Source organism: Stegostoma tigrinum, chromosome 10, assembly GCF_030684315.1.
Source record: "Stegostoma tigrinum isolate sSteTig4 chromosome 10, sSteTig4.hap1, whole genome shotgun sequence".
NCBI classification, from domain to species: domain Eukaryota; kingdom Metazoa; phylum Chordata; class Chondrichthyes; order Orectolobiformes; family Stegostomatidae; genus Stegostoma; species Stegostoma tigrinum.
Genome location: NC_081363.1, coordinates 15,758,491 through 15,784,523, shown reverse-complemented (window position 1 = coordinate 15,784,523; position 26,033 = coordinate 15,758,491).

Sequence of the window (26,033 nt, the reverse complement as noted above, 5' to 3'; positions counted from 1 at the left end):
AGGAGGCAGAGAGCAGATGATGAGCACAAAGGGACAGGTGGTCTGAGGTGCATTTATTTTAATGCGAGAAGTGTAGTAGGTAAGGCAGATGAACTCAGGGCTTGGATTAATACCTGGGAGTATGATGTTATTGCTATTACTGAGACTTGGTTGAGGGAAGGGCAAGATTGGCAACTAAATATCCCAGGATATAGATGTTTCAGGTGGGATAGAGAGGGAGGTAAAAGGGGTGGAGGAGTTGCATTACTGGTCAAAGAGGATATCACAGCTGTGCTGAAGGAGGGCACTATGGAGGACTTGAGCAGTGAGGCAATATGGGCAGAGCTCAGAAATAGGAAGTGTGCAGTTACAATGTTGGGGCTGTACTACAGGCGTCCCAACAGCAAGCGTGAGTCAGAGGTACAAATATGTAGACAGATTATGAAAAGATGTAGGAGTTACAAGTTAGCCAGGAAGGGCCTAAAGAGAGAGCTAAGAAGAGCCAGAAGGGGACATGAGAAGTCTTTGGCAGATAAGATTAAGGAAAACCCTAAAACTTTCTATCGGTGTGTCAGGAACAAAAGAATTGCTAGAGTAAGATTAGGACCAATCAAGGACAGTAGTGGGATGTTGTCCGTGGAGTCCGAAGAGATAGGAGAGGCGCTAAATGAATATTTTTCGTCAGTATTCACACAGGAAAAAGACAATGTTGTCGAGGAGAATATTGAGATACAGGCTATTAGACTACACGGGATTGAGGTTCATAAGGAGGAGGTGTTAGCAATTCTGGATACTGTGAAAATAAATAAATGGGCCGGATAGGATTTATCCTAGGATTCTCTGGGAAGCTAGGGAGGAGATTGCAGAGCCTTTGGCTTTGATCTTTATGTTGTCATTGTCTATAGGAATAGTGCCAGAAGACTGGAGGACGTTGTCCCCTTGTTCAAGAAGGGCAGTAGAGACAACCTTGGTAATTATAGACCAGTGAGCCTTACTTTGGTTGTGGGTAAAGTGTTGGAGAGGATTATTAGAGATAGGATTTATAATCATCTAAAAAGGTAAAATTTGATTAGGGATAGTCAACATGGTTTTGTGAAAGGTAGGCTGTGCCTCACAAACCTTATTGAGTTCTTTGAGAAGGTGACTAAAAAGGTGGATGAGGGTAAAGTGGTTGATGTGGTGTATATGGATTTCAGTAAAGCGTTTGATAAGGCTCCCATGATAGGCTATTGCATAAAACACGGAGTCATGGAATTAAGGGTGATTTAGCGGTTTGGATCAGAAATTGGCTAGCTGTAAGAAGACAGAGGTTGGTGGTTGATGGTAAATTTTTATCCTGGAATTCAGTTACTAGTGGTATACCGCAAGGATCTGTTTTGGGGCCTATGTTGTTTGTCATTTTTATAAATGGCCTGGATGAAGGCGTAGAAGGATGGGTTAGTAAATTTGCAGATGACACAAAAGTCGGTGGAGTTGTGGATAGTGCAGAAGGATGTTGCAGGTTGCAGAAGGACACAGATAAGCTGCAGGGCTGGGCTGAGAGGTGGCAAATGGAGTTTAATGCAGAAAAGTGTGAGGTGATTCATTTTGAAAGGAGGAACAGGAATACAGAGTACTGGGCTAATGGTAAGATTCTTGGTAGTGTGGATAAACAGAGACATCTCGGTGTCCATACATGTAGATCCCTGAAAGTTGCCACCCAGGTTGATAAGGTTGTTAAGCAGGTGTATGGTGTGTTAGGTTTTATTGGTAGAGGGGTTGAGTTTTGGAGCCATGAGGTCATGTTGCAGCTGTACAAAACTCTAATGCGGCTGAACTTGGAGTATTATGTACAGTTCTGGTCACCGCATTATAAGAAGGATGTGGAAGCATTGGAAAAGGTGTAGAGGAGATTTACCAGGATGTTGCCTGGTATGGAGGGAAGGTCTTATGAGGAAAGGCTGAGGGACCTGAGGCTGTTTTCATTAGAGAGAAGAAGGTTGAGAGGTGAACTAATAGAGATATGCAAGATGATCAGAGGAGTAGATCGGGTGCACAGTGAGAGCCTTTTTCCTTGAATGGAGATGGCTAGCATGGGGGGAAAAGCTTTAAGTTGAGGGGTGGTAGATATAGGACAGATGTCAGAGGTAGGCTCTTTACTCAGATAATAGTAAGGGCGTGGAATGCCCTGCCTGCAACAGTAGTAGACTCGCCAAGTTTAAGGGCATTTAAATGGTCATTGGATAAACGTATGGATAATAATGGAATAGTATAGGTTAGATGGGCTTCAGTTTGGTTTCACAGGTCGGCGCAACATCGAGGGCCAAAGGGCCTGTACTGCGCTGTAATGTTCTATGTTCTATGTTCTATGTGTTGGAACCACTGTTGTTTGTGATATACGTAAGTGATCTGGAGGAAGTTATAGATAGTCTGATTAGCAAGTTTGCAAATGACACTAAGATTGGTGGAGCAGCAAGAGGAATGTCGGAGAATGCAGCAGAATATAGACGGATTGGAGAGTTGGGTGGAGAAATGGGAGATGGAGCTCAATCCGGGCAAATGTGAGGTGATGCTTTTTGGAAGATCCAATGCAAGAGCGAACTATACAGTAAATGGAAAAGCCCTGGGGAAAATTGATGCACAGAGAGATCTGGGTGTTCAGGTCCATTGTACCCTGAAGGTGGCAATGCAGGTTGATAGGGTGGATGAGAGGCATACGGCATGCTTTCCTTCATCGGACGGGGTATTGAGTGCAAGAGTTGGCAGGTCATTGTTACAATTGTACAGGACGTTGGTTCGACCACATTTGGAATACTGCATACAAATCCGGTTGCCACATTACCAAAATGATGTGGACGCTTTGGAGAGGGTGCAGAGGCGGTTCACCAGGATGTTGCCTGGTATGGAAGAAGAGAGGTTGAGTAGATTAGGATTATTTTCATTATGAAGACGGAGATTGAGGGGGGACATGATTGAGGTCTACAAAATCATGAGGGGTATAGACAGGGTGAATAGCAAGAAGTTTTTTCTCAGGGTGGGGGACTCAATTACTAAGGGTCATGAGTTCAAAATGAGAGGAGGAAAGTTTAAGGGAGATATGTGTGGAATGTTCTTTTCACAAAGGGTGGTGGGTGCCTGGAACACGTTGCCAGCGGAGGTGGTAGAGGCGGGCATGATAGCATCAACTAAGATGTACCTAGACAGATACGTGAATGGGTAGGGAGGAGTGGGATACAGATCCATGGAAAACAGGTGGGGGGTTTCGATAGAAGAACTTGGATCGGCGCAATCTTGGAGGCCCAAAGGGCCTATTCCAGTTCTGTAATATTCTTTGTTCTTTGTTCTTTTTACCAGCCTCCACCACTTTCTCTGCCAGTTCATTCCATACAAGCACCACCCTCAGTGTGAAAAAGTTACTCCTTGGATCCCTTTTAAACTTTTCCCCTCTCAACTTCAACCTACACCCTCTACGTTTGGACTGCCCCACAGCAGGGAAAGGACATTGACTATTCAATACCTTGTCCATGCCCCGCAACAGCATTGCAAATATTCTCTGAACCCTTTCAAGTTTTGCAACATCCTTGTTACAGCAGGGAGACCCAAATTGCACACAGTATTCCAACAGCGACCTAACCAAAGTACTGTACAGCCACACTTTGCCCTCTCAACTCCAATATTCAATGCACTGACCAATAAAGGCAAGTATACCAAACTCCTTCTCCATTTCAAGAAGTCAGATACCCTGGAGAAATGCTAACGTGCCATCAGTTGAATGCTCTCATTTGCATCTCAGGTGCCAATAGAAATGCTCAGTCTGGAGGTTTGTTTAAACTGCATTTAGCATCTCAAAGATAAATGCTAAATGCATTTAAAGTAACTATCAATTTAAAGCTAATTGTAAGCCTACTGTTCAGAATGCTGATTGATTCCACCATAGAAAGCTCTATAATTTACTCAAACGGCTAATAAGGGTTTCGAAAAAAGAGAACAAAAGAAGAAAACAGAAATACAGCACAGGAACAGGTCCTTAGGCCCTCCAAGCCTGAGCTGATTATCATGTTCTAACTAAAACTAATAAAACAAACCTTCTGCCCTTATTCGGCCCATATCCCTCTATTCCCTCCACATTCATGTAACCATCCAGGTGCCTCTTAAATGTCACCAATGTGCTGGCTCCCACTACCTCCTCTGGCAGTGCATTCTAGGCTCCTATCACTCTCTGCATGAAAAACTTCCCTTGCTTACCTCCCTTAAAGTTACCCCTCACGCCTTGAGCCTGTGTCCCCATGTAATTGAAACTTCAAGCCTGGTCAAAGGCTTCTCACTATCCACCCTGTCTATGCCTCTCATAATTTTGTGGACATCTATTAGGTCTCCTCTCAGCTGTTGTCTTTCAAGTGAAATCCCTTCCTCAGAGCCAATGCCCTCGAGACCGGGCGGCATCCTGGTGAACCTTCTCTGCGCTCTCTGCAAAGCTTCCACTTCCTTCTGGTAATGTGGCAACCAAAACTGTACACAATATTCTAAATGTGGCCTAACAACGGTTTTATAAGCTGCAACATGGTTTGCCATCGCTTGAACTCCATGCCCCAGGTGATGAGGCAAGCATGCCATATGCCTTCTTAATCAATTTGGCCACCTGTGTTGCCACTTTAAGGAAACTGTGGACCTGCACGCCCAGATCAGCCCATGTGTTAATGTTCCTAAGGGTTCGCCATTTATAATATAATTCACACCTAAATTGGATCCTGCAAAATCACCCTGGTTAAACTCCAATTATCATTTCTGTGCCCAAGTCACCAATCTGTCTATATGCCGTTGTATCCTTTCACATTCACAGCCTTTCACAGCCCGCCCCAAATCCCATGTGATTTTAGTTTTTGTACCAAACTGCCATGTGGGGCTTTATCAAATGCCTTCCTAAAGTCCATATCAATTATATCCACAGCTCTTCCCTCATCAATCATCTTTGTCATCTGTTCAAAAAATTCAATCAGGTTGGTGAGTCTTGACCTTCCCCACTCAAAACCATGCTGCCTGTCGCTAACTCGTCCATTTTCTTCCAAACGTGTATATATTTTCTCCAATACTTTCCCCACCAGAAACGTCAGGCTCACCAGCGATAATTTCCTGGATTCCTTTCTTAAACAAGGGAACAACATTGGCTAATCTCCAGTCCTGTGGAACCTCACCTGCGGTCAAAGATGCTGCAAAGCTTTCTACTAATGCCCCACCTATTTCTTCCCTTGCCTCTCTCAGCAAACTGGCATAGATCCCATTTGGCCCTGGGGACTCATCAACCCTGTTGCAATTTAGGACACCTGAAACTTCCTCATTATCTTGTGGCTAAAGCCACTGAATAGGCTACCAGAAGGAGAAAAGCTGGGGAGATGATTTAGATGGTAATAAAATCCCTCACTCTTTCTCAGAGACAGCAAGCCAACACTTTCCTGTGTGTCATATTTTACTGAAATATGCAGCAACCATAGAACCCATTGGACTTGAGACAGGAATGCATTAATGCCACATTAATGCTAACTCAATAACAAAGGAATTGGACAATGTACCATTGTCAGTCTATCAATGATGTTAAATACAATCAAAACCACAAGACACAGGAGCTGAACCAGACCTTGAAACCCATCAAGTCTTCTCTGCCAGTCTGATAATCCTCAACTCCACTTTCCTGCTTACCTCCTCTTAACCCTTGATCCCTGTCCTGATTATAAATCTGTCTATCTCAGCCTTGAGTGTATCTAAGCCTTTCTGGATGTACCCAACACCCCTGCCTTGCATTGCCTTGCCTCGCCTTCTTCCACTTTGCACCCTCAGCTAGAGATACCAGGCTTACAACGATGTCACAAGTAAAAACTGAAATTGCCTGGAAAATCTCAGCAGGTCTGGCAGCATCTGTGGAGAGAAAGCAGACACAGTGTTTCAAGTCTAGTGACCCTTCAGTGTAGGAAGATGGGATTAGAAAGGTCGCCTGGGCGTCTTTGAGTTGGTGCGGACAGTGAGTCAAATAGCTCATTTTCTATGGTTCTCTGGTGAGTGTGAATTATTGGAGAGAAAATGGTAGCACTTATGCTGATAGGTGGGGAGGTGATGGCGTAGTGGTATTGTCACTGGACTGTTAACCCAGAGACCCAGATAAAATTCTGGAGACGCAGGTTCAAATCCTGCCATGATAGAGGGTGGGATTTGAATTCAGTAAAAGTATCTGGAATTAAGAATCTAATGATGACCATGACCCCATTGCCAATTGTCAGGAAAACCCATCTTGTTCTCTAATGTCCTTTAGGGAAGGAAACTGTCATCCTTACCTGGTCTGGCCTACGTGTGACTCCAGACACACATCAATGTGGTTGACTATTAACTGGCCTCTGGGCAATGAAGGATGGGCAATAAATGCTGCCGGGTCAGTGACGCCCTCGTCCTGTGAATGAATAAAGGGAAAAGAAGAAGTGGAGGAGGACATTGACCTTCATCTGACAGTGACGAGCATTCCTCCAAATGGCTGAGCGTGTGCTGGCCTGTGTGGTAACTTCAGACCAGGTTGGCACAGCCTGGTATCATGACCTCCATGGTTAGTACCAGGCAAAGAGCAAGTCCCTTGTTGTCTGCATCCAGCAAAGCAGGGCCACATGAACCTCCCCACAAGGCAGGGAACCGATTTCTCCCTGTCCGCCATGTCCATCCCCAACTGCACAGGGCAACTTTGGACTGATAATGTTTCTGGTGGGCACCACCTGCTTTTAAAGATGGTACAAACACAGAGGAATGCCAGGATATTTGCTGAACCATGAGCTGATCCAGGAAATGTGCATGGGGTGGAAATCAGAAGTGAGGGATACCACAAGGGCCATTGGTTGAAATTGACTAAGACTACAAACAGAACTAGGCTCAATTGAAATGTCATTTTCAGAAAGCATTCAGACATGGTCCAATAACCCACCTTGCTGCAGAAAGCTGCGGGGGCTTCATTGCGCATATTTAAGACAGAGATGGATAAGTTCTCAAATAATAAGAGAGTCAGGAGTTATGGGGATAAGGCAGGAGAACGGTGCTGCAAAAGCTATCAGCCATGATCGAATGGCAAAGTAGATTCGATGAGCTGAATGGCCTAATCTTGCTCCTATTATCTTATGGTCTTACAATTGGACTTATACCTTGTTAATACAGTGGCAATCTGGAACCGTTCACAGAGTTCATGTCAGTCAAAAACTATGCAGTGGAATTTGATTGAATTATGTCCGTTGTGGGTATAAAGGAATACGGAGATATTCCTTTATATCTAAGATACAAAGCAGCCACAGTCTAATTGAATGGCAAAACAGAATTAAATAGCCTACTCCTATAGATGGCGCCACTCCATTGTTTTGATGGTACAGAGACGTTCTCACTTTGGCTGAATTTACCATGAAGGACTCTCCTTCTCAGCATCTCCCCTTGCCCGAGGTGGAATGACCTTCGGGTTAAACTACCGCCAGTCCTCTCTCTCTGTCTCTAATGTGAGGGTAACCTTATGGTCAGCAGGACTATGGTAACTTTACATTACCTTACAGAGATATTTCTACTTTCTTCCCTAAAAATTTGTTTGCAGTTATTTATCTTCCTCAGTGTTAAACAAATAGATTATACACGGTCTATTGGAAGACCAGGCTTGACAGTTTGAATAGATGTTTCTCATTCTATGCTTTAACTCTGTTCTTACTACCTAATCAGTGTCTTCTTGTGAAAGCTCATTTGTTCTTGTTAACATACACATGAATGAAATGTTTCAAATGTTTTTCATTTCGACACTGTTGCGGAATGGATGGCTGCAAATGGTCTGAGGTGCAAATTTTTAAGCACAGTTCATAAGTGATCCATGAATAATGCTGAACAAAACTCCAAATCTCTTGGCAGCGCGGTTATGTGCTTATCAAAATGCAGCTGTACAGAACTAGTATTACTTATTCAAATTAAATTTCAGATTGAAAATGGTTTTCTGAGCAGCAGACACACTGCGATACTGGCAGTCATTTTTCAGAATGTTCTTATTTAAATTCACAAAACCCTGCTCTGTGGATCCCATATCTACTGCTGCACAATCCCAGACATTTGTTGATCACGTAAACAGATATGTCACTCTGTCTTGCAAGTTATTTACTCTACCCTTCCTCCATCTCTGCTTCCATTAAGACACTTTTAACCCTTTGAGATCTGTAGGCGATAATTCTCCAAGTTGAAAATCTGCATTGTTTTCCTGTCCTGAGCATTTTTACGAATCCTATGAAGTGTTTGGTATGTTACATCCCAACAACACCATTGGGCATACAAAGTGCAGGCTCACATTTTGCACTTTGGGAGATCAAATGTTAAAGGAAAGTATATAGTTAATGCCAGGACCCTGAACAACATTGATGTGCAGAGGGATCTCGGGGTTCAAGCCTATAACTCCCTGAAAGTGGCCACTCAAGTAGGTAAGGTGGTAAAGAAGGCACGCTTACCTTTACTGACCAGAGAATTAAGTCAGGATGTTCTGTTGCAGCTTTGTAAAGCCTTGGTTAGGCCTCATTTAGAATGTTGCACTCAATTCTGGTCACCACATTGCAGGTAGGCTTTGGAGAGGGTGCAGAAGAGGTTTACCAGGATGCTGCCTGGATTAGAGGGTATGAGCTATAAGGAGAGGCCAGAAAAGCTCGGGTTGTTTTCTCTGGAGTAGCAGAGGCTGGCGGGAGACTTGATAGAAGTCTAACAAATTATGAGATGCATAGATAGGGTTGGCCGTCAGAATTTTTTTCCCAGAGTTGAAATGTCAAATACTAAGGGGCATGTATCAAGGAGATGTGAGGGGAAAGCTTTTTACACAGACAGTGATAGGAGTCTGGAATGAGCTGCCAGTGGTGGTAGTGGAGGCAGATGCATTAAGTGCATTTAAGGGACTTTTAGATAAGCATATGGATATGCAAGGAATGGAGGGACATGGTTCAAGGGCAGGCAGAAGGGATTAGTTTCATTACATCTCACGTTTGGCGCAACATTATGAGCTGAATGATCCGTTCCTGTACTGTACAGTTCTGTATTCTGTGTTCTAATACATCCATAGCCTATAGGCTGACTGAAACAGACAGCAAAAGTCAAGGTTAGACACATCCCAATGTAATAAAGGAACAAACAGCAGTGATGTTATCTCGCTCCCCCTGCGAAAAGATAAATTGTATTTTAGACCTGACTGCAGAATGGGATTGGAATTTCAGGGGAATGGGTTACTTGCTTGCTCAATTTGATCAAGAAAGCTTTCGGGTGCACAGTAGAGGGATGAGAGAAAGAAAAATGAAATAACCCCTGGACGGAAAGGATTTCCTGGTATTTGTTTCTGTATCCTTATGCATAACATGATCTACCATGACGTTACAAATCAGCGGCCGCTACAAAGATTCAGAGCATGTCTAAGACAGGGATGCAAATTTGTTTTCATTTGTTCTCAGAAGGTGACAAGCAAGTCCACATTTTCTACATCCTTAATTGTGTTTGGAAAAAGGTGAGCAGCTTTTTACATCAGGGACGTGCAATATTATGGTGATGCTTTAGCCACAATGGTGTTGGTTAGAAAACCTGATTGATATTGAAGCCAGCAGCAATGAAGGACGAGTGATATATATCCATCTGTGTGACTTGAGAAGGAACCTTACAGATAATTGTGTTCCCACAGAATTATTGCTCCTGTCTCTTCAGTGTTGGAGGTTATTGGAGAGTTTGGCAGAAAGGGAGACATCATCAAAGGAACCTTGGACAAATGATCATGTTCTTTCATGAAATTTCATAGAATCTCTACAGTGCTGAAACAGGCCCTTCAGCCCAACATGTCCACACTGACCCTCAGATCACACACCCATCCCCCTATAACCCACCTAATCTACATATCCCTGAACACTACGGGCAATTTAGCATGGGCCAATCCACTTAACCTGCACATCTATGGATTGTGGGGAGGAAACCGGAGCCCCCAGAGGAAAGCCACACAGACACGGGGAGAACGTGCAAACTCCACATGTCTGACCTATCTAGAGTTTTCTTAAAATTATTTATTGGTTACAACACCTAAGCAAGCTCTTTAGACTGTGACATCCATGTTGGCTCTCTGGATAAGCAACCCACCTCGTTATAGAAATCTGCCTTTTCACCCCAGGCCTAAAAAATTTCTCTGCTGACAATCACCCAATTCACTTTTAAAAGTCTCAATTGAATCATCCCACATCATACTCACAGGTGGTGAACTCCAGTTTTCAATCATGCCTGATTTACAGAGGTTTTACATATTCAGCACAAATGTGCACCCTCTGTTTATTGATCCATTCACTACCAGGAATAGTTTTTCTCTATTTATTCTGTCCAGATTCCTCACAAATTTGAGAACCTCAATCAGATTCTTTTATTTCATTCTTTCAAGGAATTTAGTTTGTGCTATTTATTAGATTCATCAAGGGAAGATCTATAGACAATTGTAGAAGTATTTCAGACCTGGTAAGAAAAGTGCAGGAGCAAATGTGAGCTGCGAATTATATGGAGCTGGCACACTCATCATGCCTGGCAGTTCAATAAGTGATGTTTCTACAGCCCCCGAGGACCAGGGGGCCTCTCTCTCATCAGAGATAGAAGACTGATTTTAACCTGAGGGTCACCATACCTCAAGTATGAGGGCATGTTGAGAAGAAAGTACCATCATGGTAGCCTCAGATGGTATGCTGTAAGTATCAGTCTGCATTGCAAACCAGCCGTCCAGCCATTTGAGCTAACTGACCCCACCAAGCAGTTACACTTTGCATTGGATTCTGATAAAGGATCGGAGTAACCCTGATTATATATTCGACCAGGGACATAACTGATGCTCTGTGAGCAATGCTAAAAACCCTAGTGGGCAATGGGGATACGTTTTTTAAAAATCAGCGTATTTGCAGGCAGAAAAGGTAAGAATGATTAACAAAGTGTTTATTGCTTAGAGTGAGCAATAGCACCACAGTGGGCAAATGCCACAAGGTACAGTCAGGATGAGAATCATGGACAAGAGAACTCAGCAGCACAGGGGCTGTTGCAAAATCAGAATAAAAGTGATGAAGGAGTAATTTAGACGCCTAAGCTGACAGAATCTAACAGAAGAAGAAAGCAAGAAGGCTACAACAAGAATGGGAGATCTATAACTGAAGCTGTATTTAATTTAGGGACAACTTAAGGATACAGAAATTTGGTTTCAATTAGAGTAGCAATTAAGTAATTGCAAGCCTTTATCAAAATTGTACACTGGGTGGTATTAGTAGAAGTGCTGTGACAGTGTGAAGCACCTATGGAAAGCTGTTAACAGTGGTAAGATTCAGCTTAAAATCCGTAGGTAGGAGGATCAGTAGGCTTTGCAAGCTCAGGAAGGTGAGATCACATCCAGAGAGAGACAGAGTTCGGGGAATTCAGAGGCAATGTGGGAACTTGGCGAAGAGGGGAAGACGTAATTTTTGCTTGCCTTTTTTTTCAAGTTCATAGCTTGTAAGGCTTTTTTTAGCCACATAAATTGAAGTCCATGGTCAGGGGGCGATCACAAAGGTGTGACATCATAGGTAAACCATAATTTCATTGGTTGGTGATTGCTACTAATTTGATTATATATGAGAGGCTAGTTTGAAGCTAAATAGGGGCAAATATTGGCGGGTTATAAACTAAAAAAGCATGCAATTTTTAAAAAATCAAATTAAGAACTAAGTAATTAATATAGAGATGCCTGGCCATACAATGTGTTGTACCTGTATGATGTGGATGCTGGTAGACTTCATTGTGGTTCTTAATGGCCATACTTACAGCAAACCTTGGTTGCTGAGGAACTCGGGATCAGAGTTGAAGAGCTGGAATCTGAACTTCAAACACAGCGACACATCAGGGTGGGACAGAGTTACCTGCATGTTGTGTTTCAGGAAGCAGTCCTGTAGAGACTACAAAGAGGATGAGCAAACTGACCATAGCACTGCAGTACAGGGAGCCATTCAAGGTGCTGGAGAAAAGAGAAATGCAATTGTGGGTGGGGATAGCATAGTCAGGGGAATGGAAATGGTTTTCTACGATCTGATTGAGAATTCTGAAGTTTGTGTTGTCTGCTTGGTGCCCAGGCTCAGGATATCTCACCTGAGCTGCAAAGGAACCAGCTGTGGGAGGAGAAAGATCCAGCTGTTGTGGTACACATCGGCACTAACATTACAGGTACTAAGAGGAAAGAGGTTCTCCCGGGGCAATTTCAGCATCTTGGGGTCAAATTACAAAACAGAACCAAAAAGGTAATAATCTCATGATTGCTACATGAGCGATGAACAAATTGTCACAGGGTCCACAAGATTAAAGAGATAAATGTATGGCTCAAAGGGTGCTATGGAGAAACGGGCTTGAATTCATGGGACATTTGCACCAGTACTGCGGAAGGAGGGAGCTGTTCCAATGAATTGGGCTCCATCTGATTCTTACTGGGACCAGGGTCCTGGTGAATCACATAACTAGTGCTATGGATAGGCCTTTAGAATTAGCGTGACCTCAGCCACTGGTAAGATTTCAGAATTTGTTATTAAGGATGAGGTTGCAGAGTACATGGAAGTGCATGGTAAAATAGGGCTGAGTCAACATGGCTTTGTCAAGGGTATGTCACTCCTGACAAATCTGTGACAAGGTAACGAGCAAGTTAGACAAAAGAGAGCCAGTGGACGTGATCAATTTGAATTACCAAAAGCCTTTGATAAGATGCAGCACAGGTATCACACAGGAGGTTGCTAAATAAGGTAAGAGCCCATGGTGTGACAGACTAGGTATTGATATGGATAGAGGATTAGCTGACTAGCAGACGGCAGAGAGTCAGGATAAAGATGTGGAGACTGTTTAAGGAGCAGTTGTTGTGAGTGATGCATAAATTTGTTCCTCTGAGACAGTTAAGAAGGGGTAAGATTAAGAAGCCTTGGAAGACGGGAACAGAGGTGCTTCTTGTCAAAAAGAAAAAGGCAGCTTACATAAAGTGGAGGAAGCAAGAGTCTAACACAGCTTTGAAGGATTACAGGCTCGCTTGGAAGAAGCTCAAAAGTGGACTGAGGAGGGCCAGAAGGGGGCACGATAAAGGCTTGGCAGGAAGGATTAGGGAGAGCCCGAAGGCATTTTACTCATACGTGAGGAATAAGTGAATGATCAGGGAGAAGGTAGGGCCAATCAGGGATGGTGTAGGGAACTTGTGCGTGGAGTCTGAGCAGATAGGGGAAGCCCTAAATGAGTTTTTTGCTTCGGGTTTTCACAAAGGAAAGGGACCTTGTTGTGAATGAGAACTTTGAGGAGCAGGAAGTTGATGTGCTGGAAATTTTGGCAAAGATTAAGATTGATAAGTCCTCAGGGCCAGACCAGATTTATCCTAGGTTGCTCCGGGAAGCGAGAAAGGGGGTTGCTAAGCCGCTGGCGAAGATCTTTGCTTCCTCACTCTCCATTAGAGTCGTACCAGAAAATTGGAGGGAGGCAAATGTTGTTCCTCTTTTCAAGAAAGGGAATAGGGAAATCCCTGGAAATTACAAACCAGTCAGTCTTACGTCTGTAGTCAGCAAGGTTTTGGAAAGAATTCTGAGGGATAGGATTTATGACTATTTGGAAAAGCATAGCGTGATTAAAGGGAGTCAGCATGGCTTTGTGAGGGGCAAGTCATGCCTTACAAATCTTATTGAGTTCTTTGAGGAAGTCACGAGACAGGTTGACGAGGGTCGAGCAGTGGATGTGGTGTACATGGACTTCAGCAAGGCATTTGATAAGGTTCGCCACGGCAGACTCATTCATAAAGTCAGGAGGTATGGGATACAGGGTGATTTGGCTGTCTGGATTCAGAATTGGTTGGCTGACAGAAGGCAGAGAGTGGTTGTAGATGGTAAGTATTCTGCCTGGAGGTCAGTGCTGAGTGGTGTCCCGCAGGGCTCTGTTCTTGGGCCTCTGCTGTTTGTAGTTTTTATAAATGACTTGGATGAGGAGGTTGAGGGGTGGGTTCATATGTTTGCTGATGACACAAAGGTTGGAGGTGCCGTTGATAGTATCGAGGGCTATTAGAACATAGAACATAGAACAGTACAGCACAGAACAGGCCCTTCAGCCCACAATGTTGTGCCGACCATTGATCCTCATGTATGCACCCTCAAATTTCTGTGACCATATACATGTCCAGCAGTCTCTTAAATGACCCCAATGACCTTGCTTCCACAACTGCTGCTGGTAACGCATTCCATGCTCTCATTGCAGGCTTCAGCGAGATATTGACAGAATGCAGAGCTGGGCTGAGAAATGGCAGATGGAGTTCAACCTGGATAAATGCAAAGTGATGCATTTTGGAAGGTCGAACTTAAATGCTGAATATAGGATTAAAGGTAGGATTTTCGATAGTGTGGAGGAACAGCGGGATCTTGGTGTTCAAGTGCATAGGTCCCTCAAAGTTGCCACCCAGGTGGATAAGGTTGTTAAGAAAAGATATGGCGTTTTGGCTTTCATTAACGGGGGATCGAGTTTAAGAGCCACGAGGTTTTGCTGCCGCTGTACAAAACTCTGGTGAGACCACACTTGGAATATTGTGTCCAGTTCTGGTCGCCCTGTTATAGGAAAGATGTGGAGGCTTTGGAGAGGGTGCAAAGGAGGTTTACCAGGATGCTGCCTGGACTGGAGGGCTTGTCTTACGAGGAGAGGTTGACTGAGCTTGGACTTTTCTCTCTGGAGAGAAGGAGGAAGAGAGGTGACCTGATCGAGGTGTACAAGGTAATGAGAGGCATGGATAGAGTCGATAGCCAGAGACTTTTCCCCAGGGCAGGATTGACTGCGACGAGGAGTCATAGTTTTAAGGTGTTAGGAGGAAGGTATAGAGGAGACATCAGAGGGAGGTTCTTCACCCAGAGAGTTGGGAGTGCATGGAATAGTTTGCCAGTGGTAGTCGTGGAAGCGGAGTCATTAGTGACATTTAAGCGACTGCTGGACATGCACATGGACAGCAGTGAATTGAGTGGAATGTAGGTTAGGTTATTTTATTTTTGCATTAGGATTATTCCATGGCACAACATCGTGGGCCGAAAGGCCTGTACTGTGCTGTACTTTTCTATGTTCTATGTTCTATGTCTTTTTCAGGATGGCAATCAGTGATTAGTGGAGTTCCATAGGATTCTGTGTTAGGATTATAAAATGAGATGTTATTGGTCTGGATTAAGGAACTGAGGACATTGTTGCTAAATTTGCAATTGACATAAGGACAGGTGGAGGGCAGGTAATTATGAGGAATGGGGAGGCTGCAGAAGGACTTAGTCAGGTTAGGAGAGTGGCTAAAGAAGCGGCAGATGGAATATAATGTGCAAAAGTGTGAGATTATGCACTTTGGTAGTGAAGGAGTATGTAAAGTAATTTAATGAGGAAGGAAGTAAAGACATTAACTTTTAGAAGACATTAACTTACTGAAGGAAGAAGTAAAGAGATCAACAACACAGAGGACCTTTAGATTGAACTTTACATAATCAAGATGAAACACCCACTTTGCAAGACACCGGAAACAGAGTAAAGAACTGTGTACATGACTTGAGGGGGAGGGTGCTGAGAAACAGCAAATGTATGTAAGCTTTGAAATCATCTGTAATAGCTAAGAAGCTTGATGAGGACTCTTTGAGGTCTCTGCTTCTCCCAAAAGCTAAACTGTGTCTGACTCACTGTAGAATCGTACTTGGGAATATTTTTTACCTACAACAGGTAGGAAGAATACAGGCATAGACTATTTTCTAAATGGGCCAAGGCTTCAGAAATCTGAAGCACAAAGGGACTTGCGAGTTCTTATTCAGGATTGTCTTAAAGTTAACAAGTAGCTTCAGTTGTCAGTGACCCTTCTTTAGACCCTTCGTCTTTGGTATTTTTCATAAGAAACAAAATTGTTTTTGGAATTGCTGATGAACCTTTGTCAGATTTATTACAGTCCAAAGAAGATTTGGCATTGGAGAAAGCCATTTAGATAGTTAATGAAGCAGAAGTCCAGAAGTAGGATAGATCAATCCTAAAAGGATGGGATCAACCTTTTCATGAGATCAGCAGAATCCATTTATTTCTTATGATAAAAAAACCCGAAAGACTCACATTAGAAGATAGTACAATGAGTAGGGCAGACGCCAGGGACTGTCAGTGCTGTGGAGCAAAGACAACAGGCAGAAGATTTCACAGGGCTCATGAGACTATGGAAGATCCCAAACAGAACACAGTATTCATGAAGAAAATGGTGGCACGGTGGCTCATTGGTTAGCACTGCTGCCTCACAGCACCAGGGACCCAGGGTTGATTTCACCCTTGGGCGACTGTCTGTATGGAGTTTGCACATTCTCCCTGTGTCTGCGTGAGTTTCCTCTGGGTGCTCCGGTTTCCTGCCATAGTCCAAAGATGTGCATGCTAGGTTTGGCCATTCCAAATTGCCCATAGTATTCAGCGATGTATAGATTAGGTGGTTTATAATGGGTGTGTGTCTGGGTGGGATGCTTTGAGGTCCGATGTGGACTGGTTGGGCCAAAGGGTCTGCTTCCACACTGCAGGGATTCTATGATTATCTATAGTGGCAGAAGAAATTTATTTCGTACTGTCAACGTGATGGAAATATGCTGGACTAGCAAAAATATTTTCCACTACCATCAATACTAAAATGAGTCTGTTTGCAAAAATCAACACAGTTTGCAGGACAACTCAAACATTCAGATAGACAATAAGCAGTAAACTCCACTGGAGTTAACCGACAAATCTTTAACTAATGTAAATCATGGTGCAACATGGCTTGGTGAGCAAACAGTTCAGACACGACAGATTCCAATCTGATATGAGACACCGAAGAGCCACAAGATCAAACAGCAAATGTTATTTCTTTACCCTGTCTGGAAGAATCCTCAATACCCGTGTCGGCGGCCATGCAAAGCTAAATTATCTGACTGAAGAAATGAACGTTTTGGTTTCATCATGGTGCAATCACCAAAAGTGAATGAAAGCATCCAAGTTAACTAACAAAAAACGAGTTTACACATTTCAGCACAGATGTACTGACAGATACAGAATAGCAATCTGCTGACACAGACAGAAGATATGGTGTGTGGGGTCCATGGAAACCATCAGTGAGACAGGAGAACGAATATCCACAGACGCAGGAGGCCAGGAAGATCAAATTGCCTGTTTGGGACATGCATTGCACTGGTCTAGAAATGCGGATTCTATAAAAAGGGAAGTGCTTGTTTAAATATTGCAAAGGAAGTTAATCAGACTGAAAATCCTCCAGATAGAACATAGAACATAGAACAGTACAGCACAGTACGGACCCTTCAGCCCACGATGTTGTGCAGAAATTTTATCCTAAACCTAAGGTCGATCTAACCTCCACCGCCATCTTATACTATCATCCATGTGCATATCTAATAGCCACTTAAATGCCCCTAATGAGGCCAACTCCAATACCCTCTCTGGCAATGTATTCCACGCTCCTACCACTCTCTGAGTAAAGAACCTACCTCTGACGTCTCCCTGACATCTACCTGCTTTCACTTTAAAACAATGTCCCCTCATAAAAGCTACCTCCACCATAGGAAAAAGTCTCTAGCTGTCCACTCTATCTATACCTTTGATAATTTTGTACACCTCTATCAAGTCACCTCTCATCCTCCGTCGTTCCAAAGCGAAAAGCCCAAGATCTCTCAATCTTTTCTCTTAAGGCCTTCACTCCATTCCAGGCAACATCCTGGTAAATCTCCTCTGCACATTTTCCAATGCCTCCACTTCTTTCCAGTAATGAGGTGACCAGAACTGGACACAATACTCCAGATGTGGCCGAACCAGGCTTTTATAAAGCTGGAGCATAACTTCACGGCTCTTGAACTCAACCACACTATTAATGAAAGCTAACACACCATGCGCCTTCTTAACAACTCTATCCACCTGGGTGGCAGCTCTCACAGAACGGTGAACATGAACCCCAAGATCCCTCTGCTCCTCCACACTGCCAAGAATCTTTCCGTTAATCCTGAATTCTGCTTTCAAGTTTGTCCTTCCAAAATAAATCACCTCACACTTTTCAGGGTTAAACTCCATCTGCCTCTTTTCAGCCCAGCTATGCACCCTATCAATGTCCCTTTGTAACCTAGAACAGCTCTCCACACCATCCACAACGTGACCCACCTTCGTATTGTCTGCGAACATGCTAATCCATCCTTCCACTCCTTTATCCAAACCATTTACAAAAATCACAAATAGAAGAGAACACAGAACAGATCCTTGTGGTACACGACTCGTAACTGAGCACCTTGTTGAATATTTTCCGCCCACTCCCACCCTTTGTTTTATAAGGGTCAGCCAATTCTGAATCCAATCTGCCATATTTCCCCCTATCCCATGCCTCCTGACCTTCTGCATGACCCTACCATGGGGAACCTTATCAAACGCCTTACTTAAATCCATGCATACAACATCCACTGCTCTACCTTCATCCACATGTTTGGTCATCTCTTCAAAGAATTCAGTAAGGTTTGTGAGGCATGATCTACCCCTCACAAATCCATGCTGACTATCACGAATCAAACTGTGCCTTTCCAAATTATCATAAATCCTATGTCTCAGAGCCCTTTCCAATAATTTGCCCACCACTGATGTAAGAGTAACTGACCTGTAATCTACAGGGTTATCCCTATTCCCTTTTTTGAGCAAGGGAATGATGTTTGCCTCTTTCCAATCTTCCAGCACTATACTCGTGGACAGTGAGGACAAAAAGATCATCGCCAAAGGCCCTGAGATCTCGACCCTCGCTTCCCATAGAACCCTTGGATAAATCCCATTAGGCCCAGGGGACCCATCTATCTTCAACCTGCTCAGAATTCCTAAAATATCTTCTTTACTAACATCAACCTCCTCTCGCCTGCCTGCCTGTTTCATAACATCTTCCTCTACAATTAGGTCCTTCTCAGTTGTGAATACTGAAGAAAAGTATTCATTAAGGTCCTCTCCTATTTCTTTCATCTCTGTGCACAAATTCCCTTTACAATCCTTGATTGGCCCTACCCTTTCTCTGGTCATTCTCTTTGTTCTCATGTATGTGTAAAAAGCCTTGGAGTTTTCCTTGATCCTATCTGCCAATGTTTTCTCATGCCCCCTTATAGCTCTCCTAAGCTCTTTCTTCAGCTCTTTCCTGGATAACTTGTATACCTCTAGAGCCTTTTCCGACCCTTATTTCCTAAACCTTACATAAGCACCCTTGTTCCTCTTAACCAGACGTTCAACTTCTCTTGAGAACCAAGGTTCCCTCACTCGACCGCATGTTCTCTGCCTGCTAGGGGTAAACATATTGAGCACACGCAGCATGCATTCCTTAAACAATTTCCACATTTCTGTGGTGCTCTTCCCTGACAGCATCTGTTCCCAATTTATGTTACCCCGTTCTTGCCTAGCAGAATTATAATTACCCATTCCCCAATTATAAACTTTATCCTGCTGTATGTATCTATCCTTTTCCATGACTATTGTAAAAGTAACAGAGTTATGATCGCTACTGCCAAAATGCCCTCCTACCAACAGGTCTAACACATGACCCGGTTAATTGCCCAGCACCAAATCCAAAGTGGCCTCTTCTCATGTTGGTCTATCTACATAGTGTGTCAGGAATCCTTCCTGAATGCACTGGGCAAAATCTGCTCCATCTAAACTATTACAACTCAAATGTTTCCAATCGATATTTGGAAAGTTCAAGTCATCCATGACTACAACCCTGTGACTTCTGCACCTTTCCAGTATCTGCCTCCCAATCCACTCCTCTACTTCCCTGCAAATAATATGGGGTATGTAAAAAGAAAGCAACAAAGTGACTGCTCCTTTCTTGCTCCTGATCTCAACCCAAACTGACTCTGAGTCTCAAACTGCCTTTCAGTAGCGGCTATATTCACCCTGACTAGCAATGCCACTCCCCCACCTCTTTTTCCACTCTCTCTATTTCTTTTAAAGCATCTAAATTGCAGAATTTCTCGAACCATTCCGGTCCCTGAGTTACCCAAGTTTCTGTAATGGCCACAACATTGTAGTTCCAAGTGCCGACCCATGCTCTAAAGCTCATCCACTTTATTTCTGATACGTCATTATTACAATGGAGCCAATAACTTTTCCAGCAGGATTGACATCTTCCTTAGGAGACAGCCCCAGGAGATAACAGTCAAAACAGTGTGGACTCCTGGTGAAGGATCCAGGCGCAAAACATCAACTCCTCTGATGCTGCCTGGCCTGCTGTGTTCCTTCAGCCCCAAACTGTGTTGATTCTGTCTCTAGCATCTGTAGCTCTTGCTATCTCCCAGGACACAACAGGTCCATCATGGGCCTCCTGCACTGCCACAATGATGCCACCCGAAGGTTGCAGGAACAGCAACTCATATTCCGCCTGGGAACCCTGCAGCCATATGGTATCAATGTGGACTTCACCAGTTTCAAAATCTCCCCTTCCCCTACTGCATCCCTAAACCAGCCCAGTTCATCCCCTCCCCTCACTGCACCACACAACCAGCCCAGCTCTTCCCCCCCACCCACTGCATCCCAAAACCAGTCCAACCTGTCTCTGCCACCCTAACCGGTTCTTCCTCTCACCCATCCCTTCCTCCCACCCCAAGCCGCACCCCCCGCTACCTACTAACCTCATCCCACCTCCTTGACCTGTCCGTCTTCCCTGGACTGACCTACCCCCTCCCTACCTCCCCACCTACACTCTCTCCACCTATCTTCTTTACTCTCCATCTTCGGTCCGCCTCCCCCTCTCTCCCTATTTATTCCAGTTCCCTCCCCCCATCCCCCTCTCTGATGAAGGGTCTAGGCCCGAAACGTCAGCTTTTGTGCTCCTGAGATGCTGCTTGGCCTGCTGTGTTCATCCAGCCTCACATTTTATTATCTTGGAATTCTCCAGCATCTGCAGTTCCTATTATCTCAGGTCCTCTTTTTAATGGGATTTACAGCTCTCATCAAGAACAGAATTAGAGTTAACAACCCATAAACCTATTAATCTTCCAAATCTGAAAAGCATACATTGTAGGTGATTAGCGTAAATTCCAGACCATCTGAATGTGTGAAGGCTGAGCCTTGAGGGTAGATGTTCAGTGATAAAAATTATTACATACACAAATGTTCAAATATTCACAACCGGAAAAAAATACCTTTTGGGTTTAGGGACTGGAAGTTTTAATGCTGAGGAGTTTTTAAAGCACCATCGATGGTGATGATGCCATATGGACATGGGGTGTGGCCGAACAGATACAGGTCTCAACAGAGCAGTACTCAAAGCTGGGTCTTCCTTTTACTGCCTGCAACAATGCCTATTACATCAATGTAACTTGTCACAGTTGCTAGCATGAAAAAGCCGCATTTTCTTTCAGCGAAGTCAAGCCTTTTGTATCATTAGACTAGCAAGTGGCTACCCACTAGACCAAACAGACTGTGTTGATCTCAATGAGGAATCAGGATGGTGGTAGCACATCTATCAGATGGGGTATACAGCATGATGAAGAATAATGTGCTTCCCTTTTTTAAAGTTTGTTCATGGGATGTGGATATTAATGAGGAGGCCAGTATTTGTTGCCTATTGAGCGCTACTAGGGTCAACGACATTATTGGGGGTCTGGAGTCATATGTCAACCAGACCAGGTGAAGATGGCAGATTTCCTTCCCTAAAGGACATTAGCGAAGTGGACAGACTTTTACAATAATGGTTACTATTGGGCTAGGACATCTCTCATTTCAAATTGCATTATCTGTCATGGCTGGATTTGAACCCATGTCCCCAGAACATTGATCTGCTATTCTGAATCATTAGTCCAGTGACATTTCTATTAACACCATCACTTTCTCATTCATCTTGCAGCATCTACCTGGATGAGTAATGGTCAGGAAGGTTTGAAGAGTCAAGGAGTGAACAGATCCCTATTCCTTATGATATATTGGACCAATTCAGGCTCTTTTCAATTGTGAACCTCAAGTTGGTGATGGAGGGATCTGCAATGATGATCATCTTTGAAAGGTTCAAGGGAGATAAGTAGATTTTCTCTTGTTTAAGGTGGTCATTACTGTGTACCTATGTGCCATAAATATTATCTGCCACTTGTCAGCACAAACTTGAATATTATCCCAGTCCTGATGCTGGCTGGAATGAGTTGCTTTGTTGTTAAAGAAAGTTTATGAATCGAGTCTCAGTACTGCTCACGTACAGAGGGTACGTAATTTTATTTTTCCTTTATTCATTAATGGGATCAGGACGTTACTGGTTAGACAGCATTTATTGCTCATCCCAGTTAAGAATCAACCACATTGCCGTGGGTCTGGAGTCACATGTAGGCCAGATCAGGTAAGGATGGCAGTTTCCTTCCATAACGGACATTAGTGAACCAGATATGTTTTCCCCCAACAATCAGCAATGGATTCACGGTCATTAGATTTTTAATTCCAGATATTTTAATTGAAGTCAAATTCCACCATTTACTCTAGTGGGCTTTGAGCCCAGGCCCCCAGAATGTTACCTGGGTCTCCGGATTAATAGTCCAGCAATAGTACCACTAGGCTGTTGCCTCCCCAGTGAGTGAGCTATTTGTTGAGGTTGTGCTGAGGTCCATTCCTCTGAGGCACTCTTGCAGTGATGCTCTGGGATATGAGGTTCCTTTCACCAGTCATAGATTCGTCAAGATCTATGGCATAGAACAAGGCCCTTTGGCCCATCGAGTTTGTGCCAGTCAAAAGTAGCCACTTAACTATTCCAAGAAATACTAAGAACTGCCTATGCTGGAATCAGAGATAACACAGTGTGGGGCTGGAGAAACACAGCAGGCCAGGCAGCATGAGAGGAGCAGGAAAGCTGACGTTTTGGATTGGGAACAAAATGTCAACTTCCCCGGTCCTCTGATGCTGCCTGGCCTACTGTGTTCCTCTAGCTCCACACTGCGTTATACCTAACTATTCCAGACCCATTTTCCAGCACTTTGCCCATTTTGGTTACTCATTTTCCAGACATCTCCATGTAATTTAATGGAGCCATTCCATATTGTCCTCTAGAATGCCAAAGCATCAGTACTGTGCAGCTTTTTAGATGCACCTTCACTCGTCAGTTGCACATTTTTCGACATTTCTTGTTCCAGCAATCGAACACTTTTGTGACACATCCTGCAGATGGATCAATCTAGTTCATAACAATAAAAATCTGCAGTTCTCTGGGGCCATTGATACTGTAAAAAGTCTAAATGTGCTTCACAGAAGTATTATCAAACACAATTTGAAACGAAGTAAAAGCAAATTGCTGCAGGTGCTGGAATCTGTACAGAAAACAAAAAATGCTGGAAGTCACAGCGGGTCAGGCAGCATCCATGGAGGGAGCAAAGCTAATGTTTCGAGTCTAGATGAGTCATCAACAGGGCTGAAGTGCAATGTGGCGGGGACAGAATTTATGCAATATTGTGGGGCGGGGTTGGAGTAGTGGGTGAAAAAGGATGTTGCTAGTTCAGATGAAGTGATCAGAATGTGAGAATGGCAAAACAATGGTGAGTCTAACTGCAAAACTGGAAAGAAGTCTCAATAGGATGGGGTGGGGGAGAGAGGACATGGTGGCAATGTTACAAGTATAGCTAAAAGAAAGGGAAGGAATGGGCTCACAGTTTGAAAGTGTTGAACTCAGTACTGAGCCCAGAAGGTTGTAAGCTGCCTGGTCTGAAGATGAGAGATAATGTGAACCGCAGATGCTGGAGAATCCAAGATAACAAAATGTGAAGATGGATGAACACAGCAGGCCTGCCTGGTCTGAAGATGAGATATTGTTCCTCCGGGTTGCGCTGTGATTCACTGGAGCACTGCAGCTAGCTGAGGACAGACATGCGGGTGCACAAACAGGATGTTGTGTTAAAATTACTGGCTATGGGAAGGTCAGGGTCCTGCTTGCACAGAGACCAGAAGTGTTCTGCAAAGCAGTCACCCAGTCTGCGTCTGGTTTCTCCAATGTAGGGTAGGCCACATTGGGTACAGAGAACACAATACACAAGACTGGAGGAGGTCCAGGTGAAATGCTGCTTCACCTGGAGAGACTGTTTATGCCCTTGGATGGTGAGCAGGGCGGAGGTGAAGGGGTTATGGTTACATGGGAAGGTGCTGTGAGAAGGGCGTTGTTATTAGTGGTCGAAGAATGGACCGCACTGTCTCATAGGGAATGATCCCTGTGAAATGCAGACGGGGGAATGAACAGAAGATATGTTTTGTGGTGGCGTTCTGTCGAAGTTGTCTGAAATGGCAGAGAATGATCCTTGGAGTGCGGAAGCTGGTGGGGTGAAAAATGAGGACAAGGGGGACCTGATCACGCTGTTGTGAGTAATGGGGCAGGGGTATTGCCGGAAGCACGGCTGTTAAGTCAGATGCGGTTGAGAGTCCTATCAACCACAGTGGGCGGGAAACCACAGTTGTGGAAGAAGGAAGCAATGTCAGCAGCACTGTTTTGGAAGGTGGCATCATCCAAACAGATGCAATGTCGGTGAAGGAGTTGTGAGAATGGAATGCAGTCCTTGCAGGGCGTGGGACGGGAAGAGCTGTAGTGAAATCCTATAAGGAATTATTAGGACAGCTGACCCAAATCACATTATGGTTTAGGATTGAGGTGACCATGAAACAGATCTCTATCACAATTTGTATTTTATGTCAGTCCTGGTTTGTCCCTCAATACTGTTTTGATTGGTAAAAATGTCCCTGCTTCCACTTTAGCAGCAATCTGAGTATAAGGCAGTAAAGTAATTCCAATCTTTATTAATCCTCTCTACATTACTACTGTTTTGGTTAGAGCTATTCTCCCTAAAAACTGAATGCTGCTTCTCCCTCATTTTCCTTCTCAGGCTGTTCAATCTGCTCACACCACTGTTTATTCAAACAGACTATTTAAATTAACACCTCACTCCACATATTAAAGAATTAGAATCAATATTAAAGAAGGCTTGTGTGTGTGTGCGTGTGTGTGTGTGTGTGTGTGTGTGTGTGTGTGTGTGTGTGTGTATGTGTGTTTGTGTGTGAGTGTGTGTGTGAGTTTGGATGTATGTGAGAGAGGGAGGGAGAGAGAGAGAAGGAGAGAGAGGGAAAAAAGAGAAAAACTGAAAGGTTAAGGGAGGTAATGCCCAAACTCAAGCCATGAGCATCTGAAGTTAAGGCTGACAGTGGTGGAGCAATTTTACTTAGGTACTTAAGAAATCAGAAAATGGAGGATAGTAGTGGGTCTGGGGAAGATTACGGTGATAGGGGTGGGGTGGGGCGAGTAACACTTTGATACTGTCATGCGACCATTGTACATATCCGTTCTTACTAACAATGGTAGCTCTCGGCACTGAGATTCAGTGATTGTTTTGATAACTCATGAATGGGTTTAGGAATTGTTTGCAAAGTCAACATTTATTGTTGGTAAAGAATGTCGTGCCTCCTTGACAACAGAGTAGTTGAATGGGCCAATTCAGGGGACAGTGGAGAAACTGCACATATACAGGTCAGACCAGTTGAAGACAGCAGATTACTTTTCTGATGGAGTAGATAAGTTTCTGCTCACTATCCAGTTGTTACATGGTTACCGTTACTCATACACAATGGTAATGGCCCCCTAATGTATTTAATAAGCAAGTTAATATAATCTTTCAATAAGGTGCAATTTGAACTCACATCATGTGACCATTAACCTAATTGAATAACTTCATGACATAACTTCTACGCTGGGCCACTGCTGGATGAGAAATGATGAGAAGGACATAGAAGAAATGAAAGCGAAAGAACAATTGCATATATTCACTAATTATTACTATTGTTTCCATTAACAATACTTCCATCAACCTGCTTGTCATTCCTGAATATGGAACAAGAGTGTAAAGTTTGTAGTGAATGGAGGATAACCTTTCAAATGGGTTTGTCTTGTTAGAAAATAAGCATATATTTTAATAACTTCATGCTTTTTTGCTTGTCATCTTTTGCCTGTAATTAGAGTTGACAAGCCAGTTGAGTTTGGGATTAGGGAATGTCTCCTATATCGCCACTTA